An 8834-nucleotide genomic window follows, 5' to 3' on the forward strand; every position below is an offset into this window, starting at 1 on the left:
ACAAAATATGGATTTCTTTACAAACAGTCAATTTTGCAACTGATTTACTAAGTTGAGTATACCTGCATTTCTTCTAAGGTTTGTTTATAAAGTAAGGGTATTTTTTGTCTACCCACATAGACAATGAAATACCTTTAGCCTTATTGAAATGCAGTACATTTCTTAACTAGAAACCAAGAAACCAAACTTGACCTCATTAAATGAGTTTCATGTAGTCAGTACAATATTTACGCAGGCAAATGTCTCTTCACTAGAATTTATAATAAGCTCATTTTTCCTTCCACCCAATTCACATTTCATTACTTAAAGCCACGTGTGAATATTGTCCATCTTAGACGTCTCCAACATGTCATTTAAGAAGTCTGTAGATAACTCATCATTTAGCTGAAAAACAAATATTACATGAATTAGTATACTACTCATCTACTTTTCTAAGTTAGTAGAAGAAATACAACAAATAAAGATAGTACTGTACTTAGTTTACATTACTTAAACCCCATTTTACATATATTATTAAAACAAATTTACCCATAGTGAAATAAGAATGTACTTTACTATGTGCATGTCCCCTTTATTCACAAACTATTTTTCTAAACCTAAATAAACCAATCTACATCTGCTACCATGTTTTTATAAAACTAATCCACAAGTGGTACTATTTCAAATGTGGTCTATATAGAGAAAAAATAAACTGAACATTCTGGTAACAAAGAATATTTAATACCTGTATTGTTGGAACAAGGTCTTCAGAGTCCATGGATTCAAGCTCTGGTGCCTCTAGTATATTGTTAGCTGGGGAAGTCTTCATCTCTGCTGAAAAATAAAAACAGAACAAATGTATTTTCTAGAATACCAAACAAGCAAACATCAATGAATCAATTACATGAGTAAACAAATTTAGGACTTCACTACCTGCTACTAATTACATCTGAGCACAGTAATTAAGAACTAAAATAACTTCTACATTCCCCTAGATTACCTTAAGTTATATTCCGTAAAATAAGAGCCGGAGCATAAGGATGTGACATTCTATAAAGCATACAGAACTTTTCATTTAGAGAAAAGAAAATAAAAAGTTATTCTGCCAAAGTTTCTATAGTAGAAGATTTGAGAGAGGGAGATATTATGCATTTTATCTGTAATATTCTTACTGAAATGTTAGTCTCAAACTTGATGCAGACACATACTCAGTCAACCCCTGGCTTTCATATGATCAACTGATTACAAGTGATTATTTATTATTTACGTATCTTAAAAACTAAAGTTAGGGTATGTATGAAATTAATCAATAACCTGGTTTACTGGTGTTTTAATCTGTCATTGTCATAGGCAATAATAGAAAAATAGCAATGGTGTGACAATCTCAAAACTGAACAGCCCATAAAACAAAGGAAAAATATGACATCATTATGGAACTCTCAGGAAGTGATGGAAAGGGAATTACCATATATTGTACAAGAGTGGAGGGAGATTATGTTAGTTATGTACTAACAACAACGAGGAATCTAAACATCAATGCTATTATAAAAGTGCCTGAGAACATTATGAGCTCTTTGGCAAAATTGGTTTTTATCTCAGATAGAAATCATGGTTTTCAAGTCTCCCTGATACTACCCACATCTTAAGAATATCAGGAGTTAACTGTATAATTTGCCCTACCTGTTAATCTTTGAAAGCAACTATAAACATTCAAAGCATGTTAACCAATTATTCTAAGTTTTTCATTAACAGACCTAAGTAAAGTGATGGAAACAAATACATGAAAATACCTGAAGTGTTTTGTAACATTAAGTTTACATATTATAAAAATTGTAAATTTCCTGGCAAATTAATAAGAAGTGACACTATTCAAATATATATACCGTACAATATGCTTATATTACGATCTGTTATCATGATGGTCAACCCTCATGAGTAACATTTATAGTAAGGGTGATTATGAGCATATAGTATGTACTACAGTGTATTTGTATGTAATCTATATACAGTGTATTTCCTAAATAATCAATATAATACACTAGTGTACATAAAAATGGGTAAAGCTTAATATATTCCATAGTGCAAGTTGTAATCTTACAAACTACGTGTTCAAATTAACTGTGTCCTTCAACCGCTCCCAGTGGGCACTTACTGCCTATTAGCACTACAAAGCCAATCAGTAATCACACCTTAGGCAGTAAAAATTCTCAATAAATTTATATTCAAAATTAAAAAACAACAATTATAAAAATAAATTGTATTAGTTTTGTACTAAATCTAATTTTTACCAGGACTCACACACAGATCCTTCAGTAACTCTGAAGTCCATGATGACAGTGATTCCAAAGATTTTATTCCAACAACAGCTGCAGTTACATCCAAAGGGCTTTCTTTATTTGCAAGGAAAGACATCCAACATGCACAAGAACAGCAACTATAAGATCTAATTGCAAAGATACAACCCACCAGCAAACAAGCTACAAACCAAATCTGATTACAATACTATGAAAGACTACAAATACTGTAACAACACTATGTGTTACCACAATTAACAAGACCTTCCATCCCCACCCCGTTTAAAAAATCCAAGACCCACATTTTTTTTTTTAATTTTATAAAAGCAGTTTAAAAAAACGAAGCACACTTCACGACAAACTACTGTAGTTATGTACACGTTAACCACAAACAACAAATGACCCAGGAGGGAACATTCACCAGGAAATTGGCTAAAAAAGGAATGGGAAGTTTGCTTGAGGCCATTAGAGACGGCACTCTACATCATGGAGGATCATGGGAATGAGGAGGAGGAGGGGAGGAGGATTAGGGATGAACATCAAACACTGCCAAACCAACCATCTGATGGTGTGATCTCAACATCCTCCATAGATGCTAGAAAATCTTCTGGGGTGTGATGGGAGGGAGTAGTTGTCCCTAGGCCTAGTCCACTATCTGCCGACTCCTGTCGGGAATGGAAGTCAGTGGTGTCGATGAGGGGTGGCGGCAGCAGTCGTGCAAAGCCAGACTGGTAACAGGGGCCACAGGCTGAGGAGCCGAAGTTAAAGTCAGTGCAGCATTGTTCAACACCAGGTCACTACCTTGTGCCTGCTGTGGCTGTTGCTGTGAAGTAGGAGTCGACTGCTGCTGTGTGTTTTGTGCGGTCTGCTGCAACTGCTGTTGACCAGCCTCCTCCCGTAGACTCATCCGCAATGACTGTTCCTGTGATAAAGGATAAAATTTCATTTACACTATCATTAATACCTTGGAGAAATCATAATACAGTAATTCTATACATGTATACATGCACACACACATATATATACATATATATATTATATAATAAAATAGTGGAAATGCCTGAGTCAAGTAACCATTTAATCACACAAGAGAAAACAAGAAAGCACAAGTAAAAAACACAAGCTATAACTAATGCATGTAAACTTGGACTTTGGAACAGATAGGGATTAAAGTAGTACAACCACACACACACACACACACACACACACACACACCACACACACACATATATATATATATATATATATATATATATCTATATATATATATATATATATATATATATATATATATATATATATATATATATATATATATAATATATATATATATATATATGTATATATATATATATATATATATATATATATATATATATATATATGTATACATATATATATATACATATATATATATATATATATATATATATATATATATATATATATATATATATATATATATTCCAAAGAACCTTTACCTAACAATTATGTACATGTTTTCTGTCTGTCATTTTTATTCTGAACAATGCAAGGTAGACTGGTTCCTGGTGGCAAGTCATCACAGACTCCTTTGTCCGATACTTTTAAAAGTGCACAACAGTTTTACCACCATCATCACGATTTTGAGAGACCAATTTCTGCAGATGGCACCAAAGACAGACATCTATAGTCTGGCCGTTCTAATGACAAGATGCCTTCACCAATCTTCCAAGCCTCAGCCAAGGAAGGGGCTTGGCCAATAATTATGAATTCACGGAGGCGCCCATAACGATCAAGGAGAAGGGAGTGGGTGAAAATAAGACTCGAGGGAAATGGGTGACTTGTACAGCAGTGGAAGTGGGTTAACAAGCAGCGGGGATGGATGGTACTCATCCACCCGTCACTCCCTCCCCATCCCCTGCCCAAGACACAACACACCCTCCCTCTCCATCCTCATCCCAACCATCCTGGCAACAAGCCATGTAAACATCTACCCTGTATGCCACACCCACACCACTCTCTCTCTCTCTCTCTCTCTCTCTCTCTCTTTCTCTCTCTTTCTCCAAAAGAAAAGTGATCTGCAGTTTTAAAAAAAAAAAAAAACGTAGGTTTTAAAGGCAATCCCCATCCCCCATCCTAGCCAAATCATATCATTCTTGATGTTTTAGATTTATACTGACTGTCTAAAAGACACCCAACTGGGATCGAAAATAATAAGGATTTGTTCTCTTGCCCTACATTAAAAAAGAAAGTCAATATTAAATTAAGGCCGTGACTGAAGGTTTCCATCCCAAGCAAATAAAAGTTTTGATAATTTCTGAACAAATATTTACACATTATCCCAAAGCCTTAGGTAAACTATCCAAGTACAAAGTATACACTGACTTTTTTCATGTACAACACACTACGTATGTAGTGCTCCAAGTAAAAGTATCTCTACCAGCCTCAAATTTTTTAAAAAATAAATATGTAGTTACCTATGTCTGGAATATGAAAAGTTTGCATCCCTAATAAATCGAGAAACTTTTACAAGAAAATCTTCAGTAATACAAAATTCTTTGCATAATAATATCCTTCCAATGATTTAGCATTATTATGCAAAATTTTGCGGTATCAATGTTTCAATTAAAATGTCCAAGCTTGAAAGGATTTTCTAGAAATGTAAAACTTGTATTTGTGAAATCCTATGTTGCATTCTTTGGTTAGATATTTTTCATACTTTTTTGTTTATAAAATGCAGTAATCTAAATTTTGAAGTTTCCAGGTAACTATTCATCCCTTACAGTGGGCAAGTTCGGGAAATGATAAATACAATAATCGACAATAATGACAATAATATTTCTGTATGTCACAAAGCAATTTATTAATTTTTGACAATAATATTCTGATGTCACAAAGCATTTATATAACACAAAGGAAGCAATATTAAATGTCTCAGTTCCTCAACTCTCGACAAAAAATAATGTCCGACTCATTTTCCTACGGTATATTAAAATGAAATATGTAATTACCCTAAAGTAGACAATAACAGTCACCCTTCTGAGCAAAATTACTCAAAAAAAAAAAAATCATTTTCCCAGAAGCTATATCTTGCCAATAACATACCCTAGCATCCCTTTTCCGTATGTTTAATAAACCCCCCATTTCTGAAGCTGGTTCTACTTCTTCCTCTCTTCTTTCTTTTGTCTTCCCTTCGAGTCTGTGCTAGCTAATCATAAGCAATGATCTGCACATCCTATCAGCTTAACTTTCAGTGTCTCTTTTTTTTTCTGTCTCCTCTTAAGGGCTGTGCTAGCTAGTCATAAGCTCTAACTTAGAGTATCTATTTTACAACAAACAGCCCCTCACTCTTTCATCTTCTCATCTCTATAATATTAAAAGAAAAAAAAATCATACGAAATGTGCAAACTGATCAAATGAGCTTTTAAAGCAAGCCCATGAGCTACATTGCTTGTCATCCAGTTTCACCTACCGTTTTAATAACTTCTTGCTGCCTGAGCCTAAGTCTCTCGTGCTCCACCTGGAGACGCTGGAGTCTAAGTTGTCTGGCCTGAAGGGCTGCTGCAGAAGAGCTCACAGTGGGTGCCAAAATGGGGGGAAGCTGATGGCTCACTTGCTGTGAGCCTGGCTAGGAGTGGGTTGACTTCCACTGCTTTGTGACCCAGCTTGTGAATGTTGTGGCGGTTGGACGCCATTTAATAAGGCAGTGGATTGGAGGCGGCGAGCTGCAAGTCAAGAAAAACATGAACATCATTAGACCAAAGCAACCAAAAGCGTTCTGCAACAAATCATATGTCTACCAATAGTACAATAAATCATATGCCTACCAATAGCACAACAAATCAAATACCTACCAATAGTACAACAAATCATATACATACCAATTGTACAACAATCATATACCTACCAATAACACAAATTTTAAAATCAAAACCGAGAATGGGACAAAAAGAAAAAAAGCAGTTTCGTCCAAAAGAGCATCTTATACTTACCAGATCACATCATTAGATACTTATGAAAGACAACTAAACATTTCTAACGGGTCACACATTACACCCCCGTAGGAAGGTAGTGCCGCCAGTGGACTTCATGCAGTGCACTGTAGGCATTACTTGTTCTTTGCAGCGTGCCTTTGGCCCCAAGCTGCAACCACTTTCGTTCCTTTTACTGTACCTCCTTTTATATTCTCTTGCTTCATCTTACTTTCCACCCTCTCCTAACACTAGATGCATAGTGCAACTGCAAGGTTTTCCTCCTGTTACACTGTCCCAGTACTTAGCCTATAATTCAGCAAGCAGTTTTGAACTAGAGAGAGACCAGAAATCTCGATCGCTAATTGTTTTATTTCAATGTACCTTTCCAGAAGTCCTTCGACACTGAGGTTATTAAATTATTATAACCACTACAACAGCACAAACAATACGAGCCTAGTGTAATAAGAAACTATTTAACTAACGATTTCACAAACACCTTTTACAATTTATTTAAATGTAATTCATATTTCCTCGAGATACTACTTTTAAAGTGACTTCTGATATGAAGAATATGCATAATGAATAGTAAGTCTGGTTCAAAAGATATTAACAGACTGACAATGTCAAAATAAGATTTCATAGTCTACTTTTCATAAATTTCGTTTAATAAGCAACATTAGAAAATGCTTAAAATTTAAAACAAACTGACAATGCCTATTGTAGATTATGAATACAGTCCAGTACTATATCAATACTATATACTATTTGAATCTTTATTATACAGAGTTTTTACGGTCATCCCCAACGGGCTTGTTACTAAACAAGCTGCAACGCATCGCCCTTAGTAACTCATAGTAACTGCCACTACAATTAAAAAAAAAAAAAGATACAATATCCTGTACATATTTATAAACTCCCGTGACGTCCATTCCTATGCCAAAAAATCATTGGCAGGTATGGGTTTTTTACAATGATGACGTCAATGGTCTGCTTCGTTCCCATTGGTCAAACGGCACTAAAACCGAAATCCAACGTCACGGCTGATCCTCTTATGACTTTATATAGGCGTCACTGGCTCGAAGACGCATGATTGGCCAACTCCCCATGACGGTGTTTACCTAACAGGCCAATCTTCGCTTCCCATTGGCCGCTGCCAGATGATGATTTAATGGGTCCAAGAGGATACGCATTCCCCGGGATCGTCACGTCACGGCGTGCATAGTTCGAGATTATAAAGTGACGTCACGTGAATGAGGTAGACAGGCTACTGATGATACTGTTTGATTCTCCCACTGATCTGGTTTCCTTCTCAGTTAAAAAGTTCACGCATCAATCAACTTTGTGTGGCTTATGATAATGAGAAGGTATGTCATTCATATTTCTACAGAAAGAAATATTCGCCAAATCGACTTGCCTCTGCTGTGGCAAATGAATTATATAGGGGTTCTGAACACGGATCGAGATATGACTAAGCTCTTCAGTAATACTAGTACCTTGGTGATAAGCGCTTTCGCTAAGAATAATACTGAACTGACTTGTCTACAGGATGATTATAGATTTGTTCACTTTTCTTCTAGGGGGGGAGGAAATGGCGATCTTCCTAAATTGTGATCCCCAACGGGTTTTAACCCAGGGTATTTGTTTAGTACATACCCCGTTGGGGATGACAGTAAAAAAACATACCCAAAAGACTGCAAATATCGTAAATATTAGTCGTAGCTAACGACCCCCCGGAAAATCTTGGGGTGGGGTCACTACCTAGGAAGATCCGAAAATGGAGCAAACGTGGAACTACGAGATCATAACAAAGAGGGTAGCTACCTACCAAGTTCATCATCAATTCTCCCCAAAAGTTCGCTGTCACTCAGAAAGTCATCTGGCTTGTTCAGCAGAGCCATAGACCTCCCTCTCTCTCTCTCTCTCTCTCTCTCTCTCTCTCTCTCTCTCTCTCTCTCTCTCTCTCTCTCTTTCCCCTACGACCTTGCCGAAGCAGCACTCACGCACCGGAATACCTCTTCTTGAAAGGAAGCATCATCCACACCAGGAGAGAGAGAGAGAGAGAGAGAGAGAGAGAGAGAGAGAGAGAGAGAGAGAGAGAGAGAGAGAGAGACTCGAGATGCAGGTGGCAAAAGAACAAAAGCAAACAGATAAACGAAAGCGCATTCCTCCATTACTAGATGAACTGAGGAGATGAGCAGCAAAGTACGCTAAACCATCAGTCATTCTACACACTGTAAGTTCTCAATGCACTCATCTATTTAAAGGCAGTTGAAGAAGAGAGGCTCTCTTTCGGTGAATCTTTATACATGTAAAGTTTTCTGAGAGAGAGAGAGAGAGAGAGAGAGAGAGAGAGAGAGAGAGAGAGAGAGAGAGAGTAGGTATTTCCTAGAACTATCATTAACAACCACTAATCATCGTTCTTGGGTTTAATTTAGATGCCAAAAGCATGTTTCCCGAGAGCATTTTTTTTCTGACGTGGCAGTCCACTGTTTAAATTTTTTTTTTTGTTTTTCAAAGGAATCATTCACTCATTCTGAAAAACAGGTTAGAATCATTATCTTCCGCCTTATTCACTGCTTATCCTAAAACATCCTCACCCTCACTA

General features: G+C 36.4%; 1 pseudogene; it reads right to left on the reverse strand.

Moving 5' to 3' along the window:
• Window positions 1–227: 227 nt before the first annotated feature.
• LOC135209763 (transcriptional coactivator YAP1-like) lies at window positions 228–8127 on the reverse strand (annotated as a pseudogene).
• Between the last annotated feature and the right edge of the window lie 707 nt (window positions 8128–8834).

The sequence above is a fragment of the Macrobrachium nipponense genome, chromosome 38 (genome assembly GCF_015104395.2).
Source record: "Macrobrachium nipponense isolate FS-2020 chromosome 38, ASM1510439v2, whole genome shotgun sequence".
Taxonomy (NCBI): domain Eukaryota; kingdom Metazoa; phylum Arthropoda; class Malacostraca; order Decapoda; family Palaemonidae; genus Macrobrachium; species Macrobrachium nipponense.